General features: G+C 35.4%; 1 protein-coding gene across 11 annotated transcripts in view; it reads right to left on the minus strand.

Moving 5' to 3' along the window:
• TBC1D16 (TBC1 domain family member 16) overlaps nt 1–24,815 on the minus strand; it is a 126,799-nt gene extending 101,984 nt beyond the window's left edge. For 2 of the 11 annotated variants that reach the window (XM_074260332.1, XM_074260329.1), the window contains exons 1-2: nt 24,516–24,815; nt 21,898–22,008 (exon numbers count right to left, since the gene is read on the minus strand). The gene's annotated coding sequence lies outside the window, so the exon portion shown is untranslated. The remainder of the gene's footprint in view (nt 1–21,897; nt 22,009–24,515) is intronic. The other 9 variants (XM_074260336.1, XM_074260334.1, XM_074260338.1 and 6 more) reach the window with 6 other exon arrangements.
• Nucleotides 24,816–27,907: the final 3,092 nt, after the last annotated feature.

Below are 27,907 nucleotides of genomic sequence, written 5' to 3' on the forward strand. Positions count from 1 at the left end.
TCCTGCTCCTCTTAGGAAGTATTATAATACTATCAGTATTACCTAAATGCCCAATCAGTTGTAGGTGTAATTTTTTCTCATAAAATGGTAAGCTCCCTGAGAGTAGAGAATGTTTTTCTTATAAGTATACTTACTTTGCACACATCAATTCACCACTTGAAAACTTCTAATGGCTCTACAGCCCCCCAAAAAACCCAAAAAAAGTGTAAAATGAAGTATGAACTTCAAAGTATGGCATTCAAAACTCTTCACAATGATTTTTACATGCTTTTCCAATTCTATCTTTCACCATTCACCTATGTGAAACTTGAATTTCAACCAGAAGTTGTCTGAAAATAATATGGAAATCATCATTCTCACATCTGCATCTTTCTTCACATTGCCTTGAAATGTTCTGTTTTCCCCTCTACTTATTCAAATTTTACCCATCTGTCAAGGTCCAATTTCAATCCCAATTCATCTAAGAAAGCTTTCCAGACTACTCCAATCCAAAAGTCTGACTTTAAAGCAATTAAGATCACTTAAACACATCACATACACAGAAACAGAAGAACTTATATATCCAAATGAATTAAATCCTTCAAAATGACTACCTTGTGATGCTAAATATTACAAAAATAACCAATGTTCAAATACTTGACTTAGCATTCCTCTTTTGGTGCTGTCTTAAGAATCAATTTATGTGCCATACAAAAAGAAGCATTCCTTAGTTTGATCAGCTGATGGCTTCATTTGAAGTTAAATGGCTGGGTCATTTTTCTGACTCACATAACAAGATACTAGGACCAAATATTTTCTCTAATCTCAATAATCTCTCAAATCGATCCAAAACAAAAATTATGCACCAAAGATAAAAGAACTTCAGCTGTCTCCCAAGTCTAGCACTCACAGAACTCAAAAGGTTAATTAAAAAAACAAACACCAAAACCAAAACCTAGGAAATGGCATTCCTAGCAATGACCGTTTACTCAGTATCTCTCTATATCTCACACTACTGGCAGTGAGGCGGCACTACTAGACATGGCACAACCTTATTCAAAATACACCCTTTTCTCCTGTGGAGACCCCAATTCCAGACTGGGGGAGTTTGCTCAGGGCTCAACAGCCAGTGTGGTCACAGGAGCAAACGAGAAGCTAGGGAAAAAACAAAAAACACTAGCACTAGCAGACTCTTAGCTGCTGATGCCAGGCTAAAGAAGTAAGGAATAGAGTTAGTGGGAAAGGTCACCAGTCCATGAAAACTAAAAATGTGAGAAGCTGTGTAGCAATCCACCAAGCCTGAGGGAAAGAACACAGTATCCTGTTGGGCTAGTTCTGACTACCCAAGTCACTTGGACAGATGTTTAGGTTGGTTAACCATGAATTGTCCCCTTTGGGAAGAGGCTGAAACATTTTGAGATCTAGCACTCTATGGAAGTCACAATCAATAAGAAGGGAGTCAGGAAGTAAAAGAAAGGATTAAAAAGACTAAAGGTATCAAAGATGTCAAGGAGAAAAGTATTAAAAGGCCTTGAATATAAACAGATAAACCAATGGGAAAAACAATAACAGAAGGAAATATGATTTCCAGATATAGTAATTGAGTTCAGGCATTTATGAATAAATACCATAAAATAAAGGAAAATGACCTAACACTTGATAAGACAGAGAATCCTGTAGAGAACTACTACACCCTGAGGTTATTATCAAAGCAGAATTTATGTCCTGCACAGCAAAAATAATGAGAATAGAGAAAGTTGAACCTACAATGGCAAACCCTGTCAAATATAAATAGAGAAATGAAGAACAGCTTAGGAAGAAAGAAAGCAAAAAATAGAACGGTAAAAGAAAAATACTATGCAAGCAAAACATCTCAAAAGGATGTACAGAAACAACATAAGAATCACAGATTTCCCAGAAAAATTAAACTAGACAAAAAAAGTTATACTATAATGAAGAAATAACAAAAATACCTAGTATTTCTGAATATAGAAAATATAACTCCAATTTTAAAAATTCAAAATCACCTCCAGGCAAAAACTAAAAAGCTGCAACCTCTAAAACACATAGAGATTAAATTTAACAATTCAATTCAAAAACAAAAAATTCTCTAGGCCATCAGAAGACCTACAAAAAACAAAGTACATGTGAAAAACATTAAGATTATTTCTCACACACACACACGGAATGGAATAATGTGTTCTAAAGGGCAATGAAGCACAGGATGCAGGCTTATGTCACCTTACCCAGCAAATCTGAGCTTAACCAAGCAGGATAAAAAGTTAAAACACTAAGTAACAAAGAGTTTGAAACATTTTTAGAAAGATAATCAGAACTGGAAAGATTATTTGCTTCTCAAACACCCCAACAATAGATATAGAAATGAATAAATGCAGCAAAAACAACAACAACAATGGACCAACAAGACAAAAATCAGCAAGAGTAGACCTTCTAAATATACAGAGAGAGGGGTAAATGCAGAAATCCAGTAGACAGGGTAACAGTGAAGAGACAGACAAGAAATTACGGACAGAACCTGGTAATACACTGCCTGCAAATGAGTGCTTCTTTTGTGAGACACTACATTATAACATAAGATGATACAATGCTTCTTTTGAGGGACCACATTATAACATGGGATGGACATAAAAAGGAAAGGGAACAGGGAAATAAAGAAAAATAGGTGATATTCCCAGGTCTAGTCAAAGGCTAAAAATGAAGGGAAGATGACCTTCGTGGTCTCAGAAAGAGAAGAGATTACAGGGAGGAAGAAAAAGATGTAAAAGAGGAGGGAAAAAAGGAGCTTTCCTTGGAGGTGGGAGGGAGTTCCACTGATGAATGCCCCTAAGGTTGAAGACAGAAGAGGAACTTACACTGAATGAAGCCTGATTTGGTATTTTAAAGGTCTACTTATCCTAGAATGGGGGAGATAGAGTACCTAGGGGCAACTGGCATCTAGAAGAGTGGGAAAGCATGGACACAGGGAGATTTCCAACTATGTGAAGAAAATAAAGGTCAATAAGAGGGCATAGATCAGTAGTGAAGAAGGAGCCTTACTATATAGGGCAGTATCCTCTGGCTGATGTTTGTGATAATCGGCACCATTCTGGGAATGAGGCCAATGAAAAGGAGAATCCACAGGATAAGCCCTACAAGGCGGTAATGAAAGACACCAAGAGAGGACAGAGCCTAGCATGCATACTGTAAAAGTTCAAATTACATGAATATAGAGGAAAGAGAGGGTCATAAATCAAAGAATGAGGATCTAGAGTAAATAGAAAGAGAAGATAATTATGAAGAATTAGAAAAAATCCTTTTTTTTTTTTTTAAAGGGGAGGGAAAAAAAAAGAAATTTTTAAAACTAATGAATAGAACTTGCTGAAGGGGAAGGAGAGGAAGTGGAAATTTACTTAACTGAGGAAAAAAGAAGAGGAAGACATATATAACTAGATAAAAGCAAAACCTAAAGGGAAAAAAGAGAGTATCAGGACTTAGGAGGAAAGAACCAGTAGAAACAGGGTCATCTGAAAAAAAGATTAAAGTGACTAAAGGAATATTACATTAAGTTTACAGCAGAAAGGGGAGTGGAGGGGATCATAATTTGAATAAAAACCCAACATTTGAAACAGATGGAAAGAAATATAAACTTAACTCATAAAATTAAATGTGAAGGGATTAACAAGCTAATAAAACAAAAGAGGTCAATTTAATAAAAAACCAAAACCCTATAATCGGTTGCTTACAAGAAATAAAAAATACACAAAATATAACAGAATAGAAAAAAAAATTTACTATGTATCAAAAAAAACCAAAAACTAAAAGAGTAGGCATTGCTATTATGCTAGCAAAACTGCAAAAACAATCAAAAAAGAAAAAGGGATACATAAGAAAACTGTGCTAAAAGAAAACAAATAACAAGCAATATCAACAATTTATACGTTCCAAATGCCTTAGCATCCAAATTTATAAGGAACATATTTGTACTTCAAGAAGACAGGGTAATACAATAGTGACAGGAGACTTCAATATACCTCTAGCCATTTTAAAGACACAACAGAAATCTAAATCAAAAAAACTATGGAACTGAACAAATTTCTGGAAAAATTAGTTAAAAGACTAAAGGCATCTTCTAAATGGAACAATAAAAGATTATATATATTTCTCTGTACCATAAAAATTGACCATTACTAGGGCACATAGATACATTAAAAATGAATGTAAAAAAGCAGAAACAGGCATTGCACCCTTTACAGACATAATGCAATAAAAACTGAAAATGGTTTAGGGACCACAAAATTACAGACCAAAACAGAGAGTTAGCACTGAAACTGTGACTAATTAATGGGTCAAAGAATAAATAATAAAAGCAATTAATAACTATGTAAAAAAAAATAATGATAAAGCAACATACCAAAATTTGTTATAACTTTATTAACAGACATTGATAAAACAGAAAATGAGAATTAATTAATGAGCATACAATTTTTAAAAATCAGTAACAAATAAACCTAAATAAACACAAAATGGGAAGATATTAAAAAATGAAAGGGGAAATAGACAAATTAGAAACAAAAATCTCCATTAAAATGTAATACCAAATACCAGTTCTTTGAAAAAATTAAAATTGGTAAATCCTTAGCAAATGTTATTTTTAAAAAGAAGAGAGCAGAAAATCAAGAGACTAGGAAATAAGCTAGTGAAATCATAGCAAAACCAGAAGAAATGAAAAGAATAATCAGAACATATGCAGTTATATACCAACAAAATTGAAAACACAAAAGAAACAAAGGGATACCTTCAAAAGTACAAAATACATAAACTATTAGAAGAATAAATAATCCAAACTCAGAAAAAGAAACAAATCTATATATATGTAAAGGAAGTACCCAAAGGAAAAAACTAGGAATCCAGATATATTCCCAAGAATTTTAATCTCATCACCCAAATTAATTCAGTTTAGGATACTCAACATCTTGACTCCTCTTTAGAAGAAGGGAAAAATTTGGAACACAAGGCTATGCAAGGGTCAATGCTGAAAAATTATCTGTGCATACATTTTGAAAATAAAAAGCTTTCAAAAAAAAAAAAAAAAAAAAAAAAAGACTACAGTTATTACTAAAGCCATGAGGAATAAAGAGAACCATACTACTTTAGTTCCCTTCCCATCTCAACCAGAGCTGGGTTTGCCTGTAGCTGCTAGATTACTAGTGCTACCTGCTACTTCTAGGAGGTTACACTTCTAGTTAAAAAGATGTTACTGTTCAGTTGTTTTCTAAGAGTGTCCAACTTTTCATGATCCCATTTGGGTTTTGGTTTGACACAGAAACTGGAGTGATTTTCCACTTCTTTCTCCACCTCATTTTACAGATGAGAAAACTGAGGCAAAAGGGTGAAATGACTTGCCTAGAGTCACACAACTAAGTGTTAGAGGTTAGATTTGCATTCAGGAACATGAATCTTTCTGACTCCAGATCTGGCACTCTGGCCAGTGCTCCACCTAGCTGACTCTTTTAGATAAAAAAAGATTGGAAGTAAGCAACCTAAGGAAAAACCTGGTTGAAACAAGTATATTTTTCAGAAATAATTCTGAGGTCACATTCTACCATATCCCAACAGAATAATAATAGTAATTTGCAATTCAACTTATAATGTTCTTTGGAGCTCTATTGTCTAATGGCTAAAAGAAAAACAAATGTTATGACTCCTCCCTTCTAGAAGGGACCAAAGATAAAGCCCCAAAGAAAATAATTATTTTTGCTTTTCGCATTTAGAAGTTCAGAGAAAGCAAAAACAGAATTATCTATAAGTCTATATAATGTTCAGCATGATGTGGCACCAAATCTTTATGATAATGGCTTAAAGGGGAAAAGAGAGAAGTATTCAGAGAGAAGAATTCCAAGTGATTAAAGTAAAGTTGTGCTTTGGAAAACTTAAGAACTCTAATCAATGCGATAACCAATGAGGATGCCAGAGGATTTTAGAATCATTGATCCAGGGCTAAAAGCAACCTTTGAGACCATAAAGTATAAGCTAGTTTCTTCATTCTATACTTAAGAAACTTGAGAGATTAAGGGACTTGCTTGAGGTTACACATCTCCTGAGGTAGCATTTGAATCCAGATCTTCTGCCTTATCCACTGTGCCATGCTGTTGAAACAAGCTACCACCTCTTTGGGTAATGTAATCAAGGTACAGAATAAAGTGCATTTGGGGACAGGGCAAATGCATGAGCTTTATTTTGCTTGAGTATTGCTTACATTTTTATCAATAAAAAAAGAACAAATCAATGAACTGAGCCTGTGAATAAAATTCTTAAAAAAAATTTTTAAAATGAGAGACAAAATTAAATTTTAATTTTATTAAATTATGTACTTTTAAAAAACCAAGTTGTATATAACAGAGATTTGCAGGTTCACATACAATCCTCCTTTGCTGTTCTTCTTTGGATGTTAATTTGTCAAGTACAGAATAACAAAAAAAAAAAAAAAAAAAAAGTGTTCTAGAAAGTGTGCTAGAGATTCTGCGCTACACTTGATAGATGGATCTAATCTAAAATTGCAGGCCACTAACCTGGACGTATTCCTAAAATGCAAAGAAAAGAAATCCTACAGGAATCTGTTAGGAAACATGACACCCCAAATTGATATCACATCCTATATTATCAAGACTTTGTTCCTGAACAGTAATAGCACAAATTAATGGCACGGTAGCCTTTGCCTATATTTTCTCATTTTCTCCCCGTCATCAGTTCAATGTCAAACAAGATTGAGAGAACAAATACATTTAGATAAAAACAAGAACCTATAAAAGCAATCTAACACAGTATAAATTAGCTCATCTGTCACTGGATTGACAAACCAATGTAGGAACTATGTGTTAGCTATCATCCATCAGGTGTGAATTTGCCACCATGATGAGTCTAGATGGGAGGTGATTTCCTAGTAATTAATCACTAAAAACTAGGTGAAAGAGGTTCTAAGTGATTTAAAAGAAAATAGTCCTCCATATTACAGAAAGGGCATCACATTCCTTTAACACAACCATCTTTTTATTTGTATACATTATTCACTCCAAACTGTTATATAGTATAGTAACTTATTTTTGTGATTAAAAATGCTTATTTCTTTAACTTTTTCTCAAGGCCAATATGCTGAATACCATAAGTTAAAAGGCCCTAAAAGAAATAATGCCAGTAACAAAAGAACCAGACTTGTGATTTCACTGAAACTTTTAACTATGAAAATGGCCTCTGTCAATGCAAGTTGGCACTTTCTATACAGCTTGCCTAAAGCAAAGTTTCTTAAATTCTTTTTCCACTTGACCTTTTTTTCCCCCAAGAAATTTTTAAGTGACTCCAGATATGCAGGTATACAAAATAAATATTCAAATGAAACATTTCCTGATAATAAATCATAATTTCACAGCTCCCACATTCAGTTATGAGACTCCATATGGGGTTGCAAACCACAGTTTAAGAAGTTGGGACCTAGAGCACTAGAAGTGCTCTTGTGCTTCTGACAAGAAGTCAGGGACTTGGCTAGGCCATAGCCAGTATGCAGCAGAACCAGGATTTGCATGGAGGTGTTTCTGGCTTCAAGATGGATTGGCTCTCTCTCCACTCTTCCAGATGGGCTCTATGATACAAAGATGCTTTAAATTGCTTTAGGGGAATCATGATCCCCTGACTATGACTATGGATCCATACCCCAAGTCAAATGACTAGAGGAAAGTTCTGCTTCAGTCACTCAACAAACATTTACTAAATGCCTATTACATGAAAAAAAAAATGTGTTCTTATTTGTATGGTGACTGTTTGGCAGATGGGCACATGAGGAAACACAGGTACTACTAGATAGGATAATCTGACATAAGCAAAATCCTATTTTAAAACTCCTTATCTATATATGCCTCTTCTTATACAATGATAAGCAATCTCTATGAAAGCTCACTGCTCTGAGTGTTTTACTTTTATGTCAGTTGTTTGCCTAATCCAAGCTAACCATTACTTGGCTTTTTTAAATTTCTTGCTTCTGATCCAAACTAATAATGAAGGCTCTCAACAGGTTAGAACTACAGATCTGGCACCTGCTTTTGAGAAGGCTAGAAGAAAAGGGACTTGGGATACTAAACTTTTGATGAAGGGAAGAGACTGTCAAGGTTGGCCCAGGACAGAAATATGCATGGATGCTACTAATTTTTAATTAAGGCAATTTTAATATTCTCTCAATTCTGTCAATAAAATATACTCCTTTCTCTCTTTATTTTCACTACCGCTCCTAATTATACTTTAAATCTGTCAATGACATTTAAAGGCATTGCATAGGCCTAGACTATTAGGTTATTTAGGGCATAACCTGTTCTATGAATACAAAAATAAAAGGGTATAATCATCAACTGAAAAATATCTACATGGACGTGATAGATTATTACTGAACCATAAGAAATCATATGAGAAATTCAGAAAAACATGGGAAGAACTGAAGATAAGCAGAACCAGGTGAACAATTTCCATACTATATCATATAACAACACAAAAGACAAACTAAATATACTACAGATCTAATGATGAAACACCCCTCAATGTCTTTAGAAAAGGAGGACACTGAGGGCAGCTATTTGGTGCAGTAGGTAGAGCACCAGCCCTGAAATCAGGAGGAACTGAGTTCAAATCTTGCCTCAGACACTTAACACTTTCTGGCTATGTGACCCTGGGCAAGTCACTTAACCCCAATTGCCTCAGCAAAAAAAAAAAAAAAAAAAAGTAGGATACTAAAAGTATAGCATGTATATGCTATCAAAGGCAGTCACTGAATCTTTGTTTTGCTTAAATGATTTTCTTTTTTCTTTGAGAAGAGAGAATAATTGGAAAATAATAATGGTATAAAAAAGGCAATAATAAAATTTTTAAAATAAGAGTTTTTCCAGTTTTATGTAATATAAATTGTCCTTCATCTTACAATCTTGAAAAGGAGCCCTGAATCTTGCAGAAAGAATTCTCATACTGTAAATTTTCTATCTAGAATATACTAGAATATGTTCATCTGGCTTTAAATGAATAAAAGGTGATGTGGGAAAGGTAACCTACCCAGGACCCTTTCAATTCCTATATGACTGTAAATTGGTTAGCAGAATAAAGGATAGTGGATACATGTATCAGAATTTAAAAATGAATCATAGAAGAGTCCTTGCTGGGAACATTGTGTTCCATGTGCTATTACAGAGTTTACATAATCTCCTATAGAAGATGGACAAATATGTGAGTACACAAATATAAACAGGAATAAGGAGCCATCTGGCCATATTAATTAAGCTAAGAGATTTATAGGTCTAGTTCTATAGTAAGAACAAACTGCTCCCCTGAAAGAGGGAAATCTTGAGCTAATTCCAAAAGGATGTACATAGTTTTCTGCCCAGAAGAAAACCATTCCATGTGCTATGGGGCATCCATTCCTAACAACTAGGGGAAAAGATAGGGCCATGTAAAAGAAACTGGCAAGGTTGGGTAGAATTAATTAATAAAAAATGTCAAAATCTACACTGTACTTCACAATCATTTAAAGAACAAAACAGAATATCAAAAGTTTTTAAAACAATCAAGTAGTTTAAGTAGTGTTACCCTACAGAAAATAAATGAGGTATGTATTGAGAATAACAAAAGAATCAATAGTAGAGAAAAGATTTCAGAAGACATAAAAACCTGAAATATAGAAGTGGCAAAATAAATTCTGCTATCTAAACACAATAAATTCTGTATAGTATGACATTATACCAATACATGAAAATGTATATATGAACTAATGTTAAGGGGGAAAAAAAACTAGATACCATAAATATATAAATTACAATTCTACAAAAATACATGTTAAATTATCATCAAATTGAAAGAAAATGAAAATGATCTAGATGGTTCATTAGGTTTGTTTTTTCTTCTAAAAGTTGCTTAAATTCAGGTCTACAACCTGAATAAGAGTTTGTAGAGAGCCTAGGAGGGGAAATGTGGGTTTTATAGTTAAATTCATAATTGTCTATTGAGTAATTAGATCAAATAGACAAAAAAAATGTAAGTGTCAATGATGCTACTACACATCAATACACTGTTGGGTGGAGGTGTACAACTATTTTGGAAACAAATTTGGAATTATGCAAATAAAAATGGTTAACATATTCACACTCTTCACCTCCCCAGATTCCACTACCAGGCATTGTCACTGATAAAAAGAAAGGCCCCTTGGATGCCAAAATATTTATAGTAGCACTTTTTGTGTTAGCAAAGAACTGGATGCAAAAATGATAGGCAATGATTGGGAAACAGCTAAATGAATTTTGATAGATGAATGTAGGGGAATATCACTGTGCTATTAGAAAAGGAAGACAGAGAAAGAAAAGTTATCTGTAAACTGAAACAAAAGTAAGCAGAGACAATTAAAAGACTACAAAAATGTAAAGAAAAAGAACAACAACCACAAAATGAAGCAATGAAAAATTACAAAGAACAAGCTTGACTCAAAACAAGGAATAAAAAGATAACTCCTCCCACTCTTTTGCAGAGATGGAGCTGATGGGAAAAGGGCTGCTGTTCACAAATGCAGAACAATACATATATTGTTGGGGTTTTTTTTTTATGTACTAAGGGTATTTTGTTTTTTCTACTTTTTCTTCTTTGTATTTAAAAAATTATTTGTGTTATCTGAGGTAGTTCTCTATGAAGGGATACAGGAGGAAGTTTAGGCAAAAATTATTTTTTTAATTCGGCATTTAATGCGAAGTGATTAAGGGAAAGGAGGAAGACAAGAGCAGAAATCAGGGCCATCAACATTGATGGAAGGATCTGAACAAGGAAAGAGTGCTAACCTACTAAGTTTCCATGCTTTAGCAAGAAAAACAATAAAAATACATAATATGAATTAGAATAATATTATTTTCCAGAGGATAATGAATACCTCATTTGTTTTCAGTATCATTTGCAAAGGGCAAGAAGGATATCAGGGTAAAATATGGAGAAGCTAAGATCCTGAAAGGGTATCTCACACTTTGACAGCTTGTGGAAACCAAAACACCCAGGTCTGAAATAATACATTGTTCTATGAATCTGAGGAGTGATTTTTATTACATGTTCAGAAATGTGTTGCCAAGAACTCATCTACAGAGTAAATGTCCTCTTGAGAGGACATTCTCAGAAAAGGTTCATAAATCAATACTTGTGAAGGGAAGCAAGATTAAATCCTGTAGCAAGAACTACAATTTTAGGAAGAAATTAGTTATCTGAAACCTGAATAATAAAGCCAAGGAACTCAATGTACTTTTCAAGTACTATAACAAAACTTTTCCCCAAATCCCTGGGAAATGGAGGTCATAATAATACTGTTATAGGGGTTAGTAGCTAGGCTTTGACCAACAATAAAGCTTTACTATCTTCAAATAAAATCACAAACTTTTAGAGTTGGAAAGTTCTATCAGTGATCATTTATTATGACTCGATCAAGTTAGTAAGAAGAAAACTGAAGCCTAGGGAGATAAAATGAATTGCAGAAAGTCATATATAGCTAAGTCAGTGTGAGAATCAAGCCTCAATGATGGGCTTCTAAATTTGATTAGGTTATTTTATACTGTTCCAATTGGGTTAATCTTGTCTCCCCAAATGAATTGTAAGATTAGTGGGTTTAAGGCTGTTGTTCTACTATTGCTATGGCTGTATCACTTGTGTTATAAGATAAAAAATTCCTAAAACACTTTTTAAAAAAAATTAACCTTTTACTATATAAATAAATAAGGTGTTAAGGGTTATAAGAGCAAATAAGGAGCTGCTGCCCTCAAATAATATATTATATAATTGGGGAACATTATAAAAGTACTGAACTATAAAACAAATTATAATGGGGTTATGAGATCTAGAAAGTCAGCCATGGTGTAATGGATAACAGAATTGGCTTCCAAGTCACAAAGATCAAGATTCAAGAACTAGGTTTGACATATGTATCCTATGTGACTGGAAGTAAGTCACTTAATGTTTCAGTGTTCTCCAAACACTCTCAGAGACTTAAAGTAGCAGAAAAACATTTAGATCTGCAATGGAAGAGGACATTTCCACACCCAAATTCCCTCTGATAAAATCACAGATCAGGTTACTCTTACCAAAAAAATAAGGGATCTAGAGATAATCTAGAAGGGAAGATCAGGGGATATTTATTTGAGAAGATGACACTTAAACTAGGCCTTTATGGATGTATTTCTATTTCTATTTCTGTAAAATAAAGGGGATGACCACTAATTGAATTTTCCTTTGACACAATACAATAGTATTTATACCAAGGAAGTCAAAAAGAGAAAGTCCCATACATGTAAAAATATTTACAACAGCACTGTTTGTAATAGCTAAGAACTAGAAACAAAGTGAGTTTTCATCAACTGGCCAATGGCTGAACTAACTACTTATGTTACATAAATGTAATATAATACTGAGTCATAAGAAATAACAAATGTGAAATCAGAGAAATTGGGAAGACTTATATGATGACAGAATAAAATCATAGAATGAGAAAAACAAATTAAGCGAGGAACACAAGAAATTTAAAGACAACTCTAAAATTACTTCAATTCTAATTTTTACAGTGATGATTATAAGATTTAATCAGAAGATTAAAGTCAAAACATGCAATTCTACAAGTGCAGAATGCAGGGATACATTTTCCAGACATGGTTAATATGTTGCTTTGTCTTGTTAAGCAGAAGAAATTCAGCAGGAAAATTTCATCAACAAAACAGATTACCTGCCTTTCACAACTTTAAGTGAGAAAGTCATGACTAAACAAGATAAATAATTACAAAAAACAAAATGGGTAATTTTGATCCTACCAATATTTTAAAATTTTTACATAAATAAAACCAATTAAATTAAAATTAGAAGAGGTAACTGAGGGAAAAATCTTTGCAAAAAGTTTCTCTCATAAAGTAATCATATCCATAAGAGGTCTCATATATATAAGAGATAATTGAGGGAAAAATCTTTGCAGAAAGTTTCTCTCATAAGGGTCTCATATCCAAGAAAGGAACTGATTCAAACCTGTTCCTGTTAGAAATTAACAAGTCATTTCCCAATAGAGAAATCTCAAGAGAAAATACAAACAGGCTGTTTCCAAAGAAAGAAATGAAAGCAAATAAAAACTATATGAAAATCACCAAAATCACCAATTAGAAAAATGCAAATAAAGCAAATATGAGGTTCCAATTCTCACCCATCAAAGTAGCAAAGATGACAAAAAAGGAAAATGACAATTGCTAGAGGCCACAGGGAAACAGGCACACTAATGCATTATTTTGTGGACCTGTGAATTGGTCTAGCTAATCTTTGAAGCAATTTGGAAATATGCCCAAAAAGTTACTAATCTATGAGAACCCTTTAGGCCAAACCCCTTGAAGAGATTAAAGAAAGAAGAAAAAAAGGACCTATGTATACAAAAATAATATTGCAGCTCTTTTTTGTTGTTGTTGTTATAGTAAATCATTAGAAACAATGGGAGTATCCAAGAATTAGGGAAAAGCTGAAAAGTTGTGGTATAAGGCTATGATAGAATATTATCATGCTGTGAGAAATAATGAATTTCAAAGAAACTTAGGATGATTTTTAATGAACTGATACAAAGTGAAGTGGGCAAAATCAGGAAAATAATTTACACATAACATTATAAAGAAAAAATTTTGAAAGCCTTAAGTACTTTGATCAAAGAACAGTTAGATGGCAATTAGATGGCTTAGTGGATAGAACACCAGCACTGAAGTCAGGAAGACCTGATTTCAAATCCGACCTCAGACACATACTAAACTTCCTAGCTGTGTGACCCTAAGCAAGTCACTTAACCACAACTGCCTCAGCCCAAAACAAAACAAAACAAAACAAAACAAACCTCCAATCAATGCAATGACCAATTACAATTTGAGGAAATAAGATTCAGAAGATTCAGAAGCATCATATATGCTTTCCAACATGACCAATGTGGGAACACTTTTTACCTTGACTATACATTTTTGTTATTTTTTTCTTTCTTTTTTTCAAGGTGAAGGGGAGAAAAGAATGATAGTAAGAGATGCCAATTTTAAACACATAGGCGAGAATAGAAGTACAAGCAGATGAGCTCTGAAATTTACATGCTAAATTTATTATATAGTTAAAAGGAAAAGAAAGCTCTATGGAAGAGATTCATAGTTTCATGTATCAACTTTCTCTATTTTATACTGTATACGGAAATTCTTGTATTATTTGGTATTTCTAAGTTCTGAAAAAATAAAAATTTAATTTAAAAATTTCATGAGTGCCACAGACTGGGAAATGGCTGAACAAATTAGAATGTGGATATAATGGATTACTTACTACACCCTAGAAATTATAAATATTAAGGATTCTGAGAAATTTGACAAATTCACTTAATTGAACTTATTTATGCAGAGTGAAGTAAACAGAACCAAAACTTATTTATAAGACAAATATAAAAATATAAAGGAAATAACATGCTGCACAAGAAAAATCAGATCAAAAAGAAAAAAAATGAGAAAGAAAACAAATAGCAAGCAAACAATAATAAAAAAGGTGAAAATCCATAGTCAGTCCCCTCTCTGGGTACAGATGGCTCTCTCCAATATAAATCTATTGGAGAGAGCCATGCAAGTCTATTGGAATCAGCCTGAATCAACTGATTGGTGAAAAGAGCCATGTCCATCAGAATTGATCATCACATAAGTATAACTATTTGGTGTTTTCATAACATTAATTAGCATATTTAACAATAGATCATTACTGTGTATTACCAGACACCAAAGCTAAAAGGCAAATGTCTCTTATATTGATATAATGAGTGATAAGATAATTCAGACAATATAAAATATTTGGGAGTCTACTTGCCAAGACAAATCCGTGAACTATACGAACACAATTACAAAATACTTTTCACAAAAATAAAGTAAAATCTAAACAACTGGAAAAATATCAATTGCTCAGGGGTAGACTGGGCTAATGTAATAAAAATGAAAATTCTACATAAGTAAATCTACTTATTCGGTACCATAACAATCAAACTACCAAAAAAAAGTATTTTATACAGCTAGAAAAGTAATAAAATTCATCTTGAAGAACAAAGAATACCAAGAGAATTAAAAATGCGAAGAAAGGTAGCCTAGCCATATTAAGACTTAAAACTGAACTGTAAAACAGCAGTCATCAAAACCATTTGACACTGCCTAAGAAATAGAGAGGTAGATTAGTGGAATAGATTAGGTGCACAAGACATTATAGTAAATTACTATAGTAATATATTGTTTGATAAACCCCAAAACTCCCGCTTCTGGGATAACAACTCACTGCTTGAAAAACATTTCTGGGAAAATTGTAAAATAGCAAGGCAGAAACTTAGCACAGACCAACATTTCACACCCTATACCAGGGATAAGGTAGAAATGGGTTCATGATTTAGATATAAATCATGAGCAAATTAGGAGAGCAACTGATAGTTTACATGTCAGATCTTTAGAGAAATAAATAATTGCATACAAATAAGATAAACAATATCTTATTAAACAAGAGCTAGCATTATCTATAATGGAGAAATAATAAAGATCTTTCCCATAAGATCAAGGGTAAAAAGCAACAGTTTATTATTATTTGATTTAGTTCTAAAAATATTAGCTATTGTAACAAAACAATGAAACAAGGAACAAAATTATAAGTCTTTGCTGATATAATGGCTTACTTAGAGAACCTAATTGATTCAATTAAAAAATCAAGTGAAACAATTACTTCATTAAAGTAGCAGGATTTAAACTCATAAAACTACCAGCCTTTCTATATGCTTTCATTAAGAATAAGAGAAAGATAGAAAATAACCTGGAAATGATAGAAGATGGAGTCTAGTTAAAAATAAAAGATTAAAAACTTTACCTTATAATAATTAGAGTTAGGTAAAACAACCACAGAATCACAAAATTTTGGAACTGAAAGGAACTTCAGTTGCTATAAGGTCCAATTTTAAAAGAAATCTCCATCATAACATATCTGCTACAAATGTTCAATAGACCTACAATGAAAAGAAACCGATTATATCCCAAAGTAGCCAAATAGGACTTTGGGATACTCTTAGGAAGTTTTTCTGACATAATGCCTAAATATTCCTCTTTGCAACAGCCATCTTTTGCTCCTGGTTCTGATTGAACATACCAGTCCCACATCACAAACTAATTATTAAACATTTTGAAATAAATGTCCTTTAGAGGCACTTCAAATTCAAATATCCACAAGCAGAATTCATTACCTTTCCCCAAGATCTACCAATCTTTCAAACTTTCATATTTCTGTCAAGTGGCAGGTCCATCCTGACAATCACCTAGGTTTACAAACTTGGTGTTATTATCTTCATCTTCTCACTCTCACTCACTCCACTTATACAATTAATTTTCAAGTCTTTTCTAACTTCATAATATCCCTTGCATTTTTCCCTTCTCACTTATACAGCCATTCCCTCAGTTCAGGTTCTTATCACTTCTAATCTAAATAATTACACTATCTTCTATTGGGACCCCCAGATTTAAGTCACCCTCCTCTCCATTTTCCATACAGTAGCCAAAGTGATTTTCCTAATGTGCAGGCTTGACATTACAGCATCCTCCATTTCCCTAATCATTTTTAAATTCCTATGACTTTCTATTGCTTTAAGAATCACATATAAACTTCTCTATTTGGCATTTTAAAGGTCTTTACAATCTGGCCTATTCCCACTTTTCTTGTCTTCTCATACATAAACTTTTCCTACTAAACAAGCCTCCTTGTTATTTATCTCCCATGTAAGTACCTCTTTGTATTATATGCCTTCCATGATCTAAACAGTCTTCCTTTTCACCTCTGCTTTTGGGAATCTCTGATATTTTTCAAAACTCAAATGAAAATACCTCTATCTACCCAAAACCTTTCCTAATTCCTACAATTACTGGTGCCTTCTTTTCTAAAATTATCTTGTATTCATTTCATATATATTTACATGCTGTTCCCCCACCCATCAGAAAATAAACTTCAGTTCATTTTTGCCATCATTTAGATCACAAGGGCTTTGGAGAGTAAAATTTTTTAAAAACTAGTAGAGATGGATTAAGGAGATTGTTAGTATTCAGCTGGGGTTAGCAGAGTAAAAATTACGAAAAGAGCAAGAAGAGATTAAAAGATGGAAACCAAACAATGTCCCAAAAGTCTTAGTATGATTTTAAACTAAAGCTTAGCATAGTACCAAGACTTCTGGGAATCGCTGCTCAAAATCAAGTGGAGAAAATAATACAGCCAGAACCAAGGTTGTTGAGACTTTTTTAAAAAATCAAGGTACCATAGTTTACAAGAAAAGCAAAGAGTAAATTTGGGAGGCTTAAGGGAAAGGTGGAAGGATAAGACAGGAAACTGTGCCTCAGAAAGAGGAATTCCAAAATTTACTATCTTAGAGGAATCATAGTTTTAAAGAAATGGTTAAGAAATCAAGCCATTCTCCAATTGATAAATGGTCAAAGGATATGAACAGACAATTCTTAGATGAAGAAATTGAAACTATTTCTAGCCATATGAAAAGATGCTCCAAGTCATTATTAATCAGAGAAATGTAAATTAAGACAACTCTGAGATACCACTACATACCTGTCAGATTGGCTAGAATGACAGAGAAAGATAATGCTCAATGTTGGAGGGGATGTGGGAAAACAGGGACACTGATACACTGTTGGTGGAGTTGTGAATACATCTAGCCATTCTGGAGAGCAATTTGGAACTATGCTCAAAAAGTTGTCAAACTGTGTATACCTTTTGACCCAGCAGTGTTACTACTGGGCTTATATCCCAAAGAGATCTTAAAGAAGGGAAAGGGACCATATGTGCAAGAATGTTTGTGGCAGCCCTATTTGTAGTGGCCAGAAACTGGAAACTACGTGGATGCCCATCAATTGGAGAATGGCTGAATAAATTGTGGTACATGAATATTATGGAATATAATTGTTCTGCAAGAAATCAGGGAGAAATACAGGTTACACTGATAATAAGTTCCCAATGAGGACTCAAAACTAAGATCTTCAATTAAAAGGAAAATTAAACTCTCCTAAACTTTAAAAAAATTACATCTTTTTAAGCAATTATTTATGCAAAATACCCAGGGAGAAGGAAACGAGGATCTAGATACTTTTAAAAGACCATCAAAAGGAAACAGATAAGTTATATCCACCAAAGACCTGACTAATGAGCCTATATATTGCTTTTATGCTTCCTCTACTCTAGGCTTATTTAGAGTACTAGTATGTTTGCTGCTCTATCCTTTATCTATCTATTCTTTTTTCCCCTCAACTTAAAACATTTATTGGGTACTTACTATATATAAGGTCCAATATTATGCTTTGGGGATACAGTGGTTTAAAAAAACTGCATTACCCTGTTTTCAAGGAGCTTATAATTATTAGTTTATTTAAATGTCATACTCTGAAACTAATAATTATAAGCTCCTTGAAAACAGAAAGAGAAAAAGGTCCATGCATGGCTGGAAGAGAGTATAGTTATAGGAAAGAACTTGAATTCATAAATGGAAGTGAAAAAAACAGGAGACAGTGCTTATAAGGAAATAAGGTTGATAAGGTACACTACAATCAGATACTCAAATGAGAGAGTAAGGAATCTGCGTTTTATCTTATAGGCATTAGTGATTTGCAAATAAGTAGACCTAAAAGTATCAAAAAAATTCTTTTCCATTCTAAATCCCAGGAAAAAAGAAAAAAAAAAAACAAACTCAGCCAAGTATACTACTATTTTGGCTTATATCTTAAAGAGAGGGAAGCCTGGAAAGATTCAGGAAAAACAACCGCTCAATCTTCTAATAGAATAATGTTCTACATTCTAATGACATAACTCAGGCAAAAGAAATGAAATTTCTCTCTTCCCTCCTAAGAAACCCAAACTACAAGGAAGCAGCTAACAAATCACTCCAAGTTTAACCAAACATGAGTAATTTCATTCACACATAAAGATTTCTCCCCTACCACAAAACATCTGTTGTTACTGATTACTTGTCCTTAAGCCACTTGTCCTAAGCCATAGGCAAAGGGTGAATGCCTATGGTTAAGATCTATGCTATCTACAATAGTATTTGGAGGGCAAATACTATCATACTGGTACCTAACAACCATGTTGTGTTGTACTTAAGGATGATTAAAAAGTGTTAACAAAACCCTTTCCTTTTCACAGTGTTGAGAAAAAGAAGGCTTATCTGCAGGTATACTACCTAGGCTAATATCTTTCTCCTTTACTCAGTAATTTCAGTTATCGAGGGAGAGAGGAGAATTTATTTTCTGTCCTGGTCAAATTTGGAATTCAGCTTGTAGAAGATATAACCAGGAATTGGACTACTACTTGATAAGAATTTCTTAAAGAAAGTGGAGAAGCACATTCAATTTTACCATATTTAAATCTAAAATGACTAGGGGTTAAGGAACAATCTACAGGGAATAACCTTGGACTCTTCATAAAAAAAAAAAAAAAAAAAAGATTTCTGCTGCATTAGTTCTCAAAATGTAGTTTGGAAAGACCCTGCTGAAGACACAAAAGGTCAAAACTATTTTTATACTAATACTAAGATGTTTTAATTTCTAATATGGCAAACTATTGATAGATATAACACGTAAACAAAAGGCAAGGGAGTCCCTCAATAATTTCTAAGAGCATAAATGGAATTCAGAGGCCAAAAAAATTTGAGAATTACTGTTCCATTATAAGAGGATGATACAATTAAAAGATAAAACGTCTTGCCTATAGTAACTTGCCTATAGTATAGATCATCACTTCACTGAAAATTTTAAAATATTCTAACTGGAGGAGAACCTATCCTTTCGGCAATCTTGAAAGCTAAAATAAAAATCATGTTGATGATCTTATAAAAAAATTAAATAACAAAGAATCCTCCCTAGGAAATATATTCTGTTTAAATGACATCGTTTAATACTTGTGAAGCATAAGTCTTTTCCGAACATAAAAAGCCCCCATCTTACAAACACTAAACCAAATTACTAAACTTGATGCTACTATATAGTTACAGCTAGTAAATTAGATCAAAAGTATCTAAATTAGCAGGAACTTAAGACAAATGCCTACATTTCCAGACATACAAACAAAAATATGGGAAGCATCTTTAGTAATATCTTTTAATGTTATTTAAATATGTGTATTAATGTACAGATTATAAACAAATGTCAAAATTCTGACTGCTACTTGAAAATCATTTCCTTTTTCTCTCCTTAAGCTATATAATAAAAAACAAGTAAAGACAAAAATCAAACCATGTTAGATTTCTTATTCTTTGAGGAGTTAGGGCAAAGTACCTGTTTCACACAGAGCAGCTAATTGGAAAATGTATTTTAAGAATTCAATATAAAGGGGCAGCTAGGTGGCGCAGTGGATAGAGCACCAGCCTTGAATTCAGGAAGACCGGTGTTCAAATCTGATCTCAGACACTTAACACTTCATACTTCCTAGCTGTGTGACCCTGGGCAAGTCACTTCACCCCAGCCTCAGGGAAAAAAAAAAAAAAGAATTCATTATCAGAAATGTGCAGCAGAGAAAAAAAATTTAAAACAAATATCACAATCTGGGATAGAGAATGTTTTCCTATTTCTTTCCTTACATATAAGAAAAATAAAGGAAATCTTAAAAAGTTTTCTTCCCATATATCCAAGAAATTCATATCTATTAAGCTGAAATACATCAACTAAGTTATAATGACTTTATCTTTAAGATCTAGCCTCCAGTTTGTTTGTTTTTTAACTTTTCAATAGTATTTTACTTTTCTAATTACATGTAATGTAATTCTAATTACATAGTTTTCAATATTCATCTTTGTAAGATTATGAGTTCCAAATTTTTTCTTCCTCTCTCTTATCTCCCCCTCTCCAAGACAGCAAACAATCTAACACAGGTTATACATGTACAATCATTTTAAACACATTTCCATTTTCATCATGCTGGGAAAGAAAGCCAGAACAAAAGGGAAAACCATGAAAAAGAAAAAGAGGTAAAAAAAAAAGGTGAAAATAATATGTTCTCAATCCATATTCTGTCTCCACAGTTCTTTCTCTAGATGTGGACTTCCATCCCAAGTCTATTGGAAGTGTCTTAGATCACTGTACTGCTGAGAAGAGCTAAGCCTATCATAGTTAATCATCATATGATCTTGCTATTATTGTGTAAAAGGTTCTCCTGGTTCTGCTCACTTCACTCAGCGTCAGTTTATGTTAAGTCTCTCCAGACTTTTCTGAAATTAGCCTGCTCATCATTTTTTAAAGAACAATAATATTCCATTACATTCATAAATCATAACTTATGCCATTCCCCAAATAATAGGCATCTACTCAATTTCCAATTCCTTGCCAACACAAAAAAAAGCTGCTACAAACATTTTTGCACATGTGGGTCATTTTCCCTCTTTAATGATCTCTTTAGGATACAAACCCCATAGTAATACTGCTGGTTCAAAGGGTATGTACTATTTGATAGTTCTTTGGGCATAATTCCAAATTGTTTTCCAAAACAGCTAGACAAGATTTACCTCATATAACTTCTTCAGAAAACTATAAGACAGCTATGGTTCTAGAATTAACAAATATGCTAAATGCTAATCACATTTTAAGAACTATGAATTTTTGAATCTACTTTTCAATGTAATTCATCTAACCTGAATGACAAATACAATAAAAATTTTTAAATAGCCTGAGGCAATCCAAATCCAAATAATCCCAACAATCATTGAACTCAAATAAAGGTAAAGAGATCAGCAAAGATATAAGTACAGTATGAAAGCTTTACTTTTTTGTTTTTCCACTACATTTGTATTAAATCATCTATAACCCACTGAGAATACTGAATTCTTACCAATTTATAGATGGATGTTAATTGTCACAAGGAGCTTGTTGTAGAGGTAGAAGGTCTGATGGTCCCTGAATTTCTATATGTAACTTAGTATAGCAAGCCATACTGATTTGCCTGAAAAAAATAAAGTGAAACAAAGCAAAGTGCTAGTAAGATTATCCCCCTTAATTTTTGAAGGATCAAATAAATTAACTGTTAACAAAGAAAACTCTCCAAAGTGGCTTTTAAGAACCAAGGTAATTTAGGAATTATGTTTAGTCATGTCCTAGGGTTGGTATCTTTATTTTCTACATTTAAGTAATTCATTGAAAGGTAACTTTCACTTACAGACAATATTAAGCCACAGTCAACATCTATTAAGAGAGAAGTTTCCAAAACTTTTCTAACACACTGGACAAAAAAAAAAAAAAAAAAGTCATATTATTAAAACAATTCCACCATAAATCTGTCTCTCAAGTGAAAAAAACAGCCAAATTCCCACTTTGTTCTTCCCCTACATGATAATATACCCTGATACATTCACCATTTCCTAATGTCTCAATTTGAAGTTGGATTATTAAAAGCCTTCAAGTACAAAAAAAAAATTTATCCACAGGATCAGATCATGAAAGCCTTGGCATCTAACTCTGCTTCTGGGATGAATTTTAAGGAGACAGTAAATATTTAAGCATTCAAGACAAACCCTTTTTCTTTTTCACTAGTTTTCCAAATGTACTTCTAATATGAATCTAATTAGTATCAGGCTAACACATGATGCCAATATTTGAATATGGAATTAAAGTTTCTAGATTTATCTGAGTTCTAGCTAGGTTCCAAAATTATTTTAGGAATTTTAAATTTCTCATTAAGGAGGAAAAAGAAATAAAGAAGAGCATTGGCTCAAATGAAGTGAAATTTCTTAGAGAGCCAAAAAAATTATGTCAGCAGAAGAATCACCCAGTTCTAACATGAACCATACAACTAATGGTGAGAAGGAACAACAAACAACATTGAGAAGTCACTGAAGAACAATAAAAGTAAAATTATGATTATAAAGTGAAAACATTATTTCATAAAATTTTAAATATGTAATATAAATTTATACTGAAATATATATACGCATGTTTTCTAGCCTTTTTTTCAGCTAATTTTAAAGGTTAGGGGAAGTACTTCTAGCCATGTATGGATTATCAATGGGAGTCCTCTAATTGAATGCTGAAATGGAATGTCAAAAAAAAAAAAAAAAAAAAAAAAAAAGAATGGCTTTCAGCCTCTTGTTTGTCTGAGGCTTATCAGGTTGCAAAATATGATTTAAGAGGATAAGAGAAGCATCATCCTGAAAGGACTATGTCTCTAGGACCCTATAAATGCAAAAGATCTGGAGATCCCATTGGAGGTTCCATCAGAATTAAATGATGAAGTACTAATATCCTCTGGGAAAAGCAGTGACTGGAAATAGATATATAAACTGGAAAGACCACAAGAAAAAAGATCAAACTTGTTCTATTGATCTGGCAGTGCCTAATTCTAAGATAAAATGTGAAATGTCTAATTAGCACTGTTGCTTTATGTTCTGACCCAAAGAACTATAGTAGTAGCTATAAATTATATTATGGAATCAATATGAATCCTATTAATTCTGTAAATGCTCCCTGTGATTCTTCCATGGCCTTCTTTGTCTCTGCATAGAAATAAAATATATTCAGTGCTTCATCCAAAGTATATTAGACATCTCTTTTCCTACTTTCTCCTTTTGGGAAATCTGATATACTTTTGAACCATAACTAAGATTATAATTGGCAATTTCCACTGAAAAGCTTGGGGGATTATTGAGTCACTGACTGTGAGAAAAGAGAGCCTGCTCTCCCCCTAATTGGAGAAAGGCTTCCCTTAGCAACGAACATATGGCTGGATAAAGAAGGGGGAGGGGCAGGAACCCCAGCCCTCAGATTCCCACCACGGCGCGAGAAACACCAACTCCGTACACATGTTCCTTTTCCTATATTTTCTATTTACTACAGTCACGGCAGGACTCAGAATCATTCGGGAAAGCCTGGAGCAAAGGATGCCTCCTTCCAAAACCAGCTTCACACCAAGTCCTAATAAACCCTAAGAGACTCCTTTCCCCAATTCCCTACATTACTGCCACCGCCACAGTCCCACCCCCCACTACTGGGAGCAGACACCGAGAGCAGCTCTCACACTGCTCCTCATTGCAAGAGCCCTACTAAACAGCCCAGAGCCAGAGGCTCCAAATGCCTCCACTCCAAAGGTCTGACAGTGAGCGTGGAGCCAGGAAGCTCCGAGTTCAAATTCAGTCACTCAGCAGTAAGACTAGCAGCAGAGCCTCTTATGGTCCTCAGTTTCCTCATCTGTAAAATTAAAGTGGTACTAGTAGCTCCTCCCAGGGTTGGTGAGAGTAAGCGCACAGGAGGCGCTCTTAGGCTTTCCTCCTTGCTCTCTCCTCCACCCCTGAGACTGGAAGGACTCCCTAGTTTGGGGCCTGAAGCAGGCAGCCCACCCTCCTACCCTACCACCTCTCCCGCTGGCCCGGCGGCCTGGCGTTTCTCTCTGAGACGGGGCATGCCTCCCCGCGCACCATCCGTCCTCGGCCAACCCGGAGCGCCAGAACCGAGACTCACCCAGGGACCGGGCACGCAGGAAGCCAGACTCGCCTCCGGCTCTCTAGGGGGTCGGGTCCCGCCAGTGCAGCCACAGCCTCCTGCCCTAAGGACGAGGCGGGGCGGGGCAGGGTGGGAAAGAGACCGGAGTCCCGCACGCTGATCCGAGTCAAGGCCCGGCCCCCCGGCCCGCCCCCTGCTCGGCTGAGGTCGCCTCCAGAGGGACTGAGGATCCGCCCGCCCGCAGGGCCGGCCTCCAGCTGCTACGGCCAGCGCAGCTCCCGCCCTCCCAACTCCAACCCCGGTCCCGGTTCCGGCTCCGGCTCCGGCTCCGGCTCCAGGGAAGGGAAAAGCGCCAGCCAGGCCGCCCCGCCCCCCACCCGGTCTCCCACTTCCGGTCCGGCAACACTTCCTTAGCAACCATCCCTGACAACTAAGGCGGCGCGGCGGTAGGTGGGGGAGGGGCCGACCGAAGAGACTTTCTCCCTAGCCGCCCGAGCCCTTCCCCCGTGCTCCTCTTTTCTTCCGCTTCTTCCCGGTCTGTCCATCCCCTTCCACCCCGGCTTTCCTCGCTCTGGAACTTCGGCCGTGGAAACAGGGTTTTCGGCACTTGGGAGCTCTCTTATGAGGTTGCTTCGGCAGGGCGAGGGAATTTGAGAGGAAAAGCATTGAATCTTCCTAGAATCCGGCATCCATCTCCACCTAATCATAGCACACTCGTCCCTCATCTTCCCCAACAAACCTTAAAAAAAAAAAAAAAAAGATTGTGGGGGATTGTGTGTTCTACTCTCCCCACCATTTACCTGCACTTTAAAACTGATAAAGCGAGAATGCGACCCGTTCAAGCAGAACCTTAAGAAAAGGGTTTGGAGGAGCAGCCATGTGAGCCATTCAGCTGGCGCTGGATTGTTGGAAACTGGTGTATCCAATCATGAGAACCCGGGAAGCACTTTTGCTACATCAATTCCATTCAGCCGCCTTTTCTTGTGACAATAATTGATAACAATAAATATAAAGTAGTGCGCTAGACCTGCTGATGTGAAAAAGACAAGGAGCTCACACCTCGGGAAGGCAACAAACAAAAGCTGAAACCAACTAGGGGAGGGAGAGAGAAGAGGTAGCGGGCACAGAGGCATGAGGACCAAAAGGAGAGAAGTGAGAGATCTGAGGAAACGCCATTCCTGATCTCTCTTAATGTAGGAGTTTATGGCTTCACCCTAAATCAGAGGGCAAAGGGCACTGATGAGGCCCATTGGGTCTTGCAAGATGAGGAGACTTAGACTCCCAAAAATGAGTTTACTTGGGGCATGGTGAAGCCAGAACTAGTGCAGCCACAAAGGAGAAATGAGGAAATTTCTGAGCAGGGCTATTTAAACTTTTTGTCTGCCTGAGACTCTGTATCCTGAACCAAAGTGTTTCTGGCAGTTAGTTCGCAGACAGTACAAAGGGTGCATATTGTGTGTTCAGATCCAAGGCTGCAATAAAATCTTAGCATGCAACCCTGGCAAGCAACCCCAGATTCATCAAGTTTGATTTTGAATTAAGTTTTGGGCCTTGAATTCAATAAACTTTTACTGCTGCCAAATTGTTTATGACCCTCCCACATTCAGTTATGAAACCCTCACATGGAATAGTGACCCACAGTTTAAGAAGTTTAGACATATACAAAGATGACCCAAACACTCTCTCTGACCTTTCTAAGCATTTTCTTTAGCAATCATCAAACATTTATTAAGCACTCACTATGTGCCAGACACTGGGTTTGAGCTGTGTGATTGTAGTGATGGCTGGTTGTCCTTTGTTTTCTAAGAGTGATGCAGGTTATGGTCCCTTTAAGACCACAGATTGATTTATTCCTTTCTGATTCCCAGCCCCTCCTGGCTGATGCATTATCAATTCAAGAAGCTAAGACTTTGATTCACAAATCCTGGTCAAAAGCACCCCTTTGAATTCCAATAGGAGATATCTAGGCCATTGGATCTGAGCCAACTTGGGCTGTCCCAGCCCCCATTCTAATGATCTGCTCAGGTTTCCCAACCCCCACCAAGCAAATTCCCACCCTTACTGAAACCCAGACAGGAGCCAACTTGGGACTCCACCCACAGGCCCCTTTAGCTAAATCTCTCATAAAAGAGCCAAGCTGGAGTCTGCTCTTTGCAGAGGGTCTAAACATGCCAGCCCCATGCCTGGCATCAAGGACTCTCTGCCCACTGGAATCCTATTTCTGGTGCCCTCTTATCTCTACCTTCACCTTTTACTAACCTTCCAAACCCCAGAATAAACCTCTTTTATCAATCTAGATTTTCGGGTCTATAAATTCCTTTACAGAGGACTCTGCACTGCCAATAAACCTCATTTAACTCCGTATCCTTGCACCAAATCCAAAGGGGTTGCAGGGGAGCTCTATGATTCCCCATACCCTGAACCTGCCACTAGACCTCAATTAAACCCTAATTTCATTTGGGTACCCCAATTCTAAACCTCATCAAGAGGACCAATAATATCACTGGCTGATATCTTAACGTGCATGTAAGTTGGATTTAAGTGAGACAGAGTTGTACAAAGTTTGTCAGCTTCACTGCCTTTCAGAGTCATCAAAGTCCAGTGGCAGGATAAAATCAAGGATAAAGACTAGTGATGACCCAGGATGCGGTGTTTGATCTTGTCATCTTGGATGTTTAACCAGTTTCTAACTGTTTGATAATATCTGCTTCAGCTATCTTCATGGGCACTAGAACAAATTATTCAAATTTCCCCATTCCACAAAAGAAATCTTCATATGCTTGGGGTAAACATCCCCCTAACTCACCACAAGTTTGAGACTATTATTTATTCTTAAATTGGTTTAGCCCATCTTCTAAAAAGGTTTTGCTAAGGTGTGGCCTCTGCCCATGCTACACTTTCTTATAAAAACAGGTGAGAATTGGGTAGCTGGTAGACAGAAAGGTGGATGAGCAACTCTGAAAAGGGCTTGGCAAGCCCTCTTACCAGACAAAGGTGCTAATCCTCTTTGAACACCTTGTATGCACTAAGCTGGGAATACAAAGGCAAAAACAGTACTGCTTTCAGAGGAACTTACATTCCAATGGGGAATACAATATATAAATGAATAGGTACATATAGCCATATAGGGTTGTGAAGTCTGAGTTAGCTCCCTGTTGACCCCAGGATCAGCCAGAGTCAGGATCAGCAAAAGTCCTTGGTCTTTAGGGGGAGAAGCAAAGGAGATGGAGGAAACTACCATGAGCTCTCCTACCAACCTCCCTTCTCTTCATCTATGAAAAAATGACCCTGGCTTGTTTTACTCCACCCCGTAATCCCTCCTACAATTATCTGTATTCATAAAAAAATAGAGCCAGCACAGAATAGTGGGAAGGGGCATTTTCCTAGCATATGATAATAAAGTATTGTCC

Source organism: Sminthopsis crassicaudata, chromosome 4, assembly GCF_048593235.1.
Source record: "Sminthopsis crassicaudata isolate SCR6 chromosome 4, ASM4859323v1, whole genome shotgun sequence".
Lineage (NCBI taxonomy): Eukaryota > Metazoa > Chordata > Mammalia > Dasyuromorphia > Dasyuridae > Sminthopsis > Sminthopsis crassicaudata.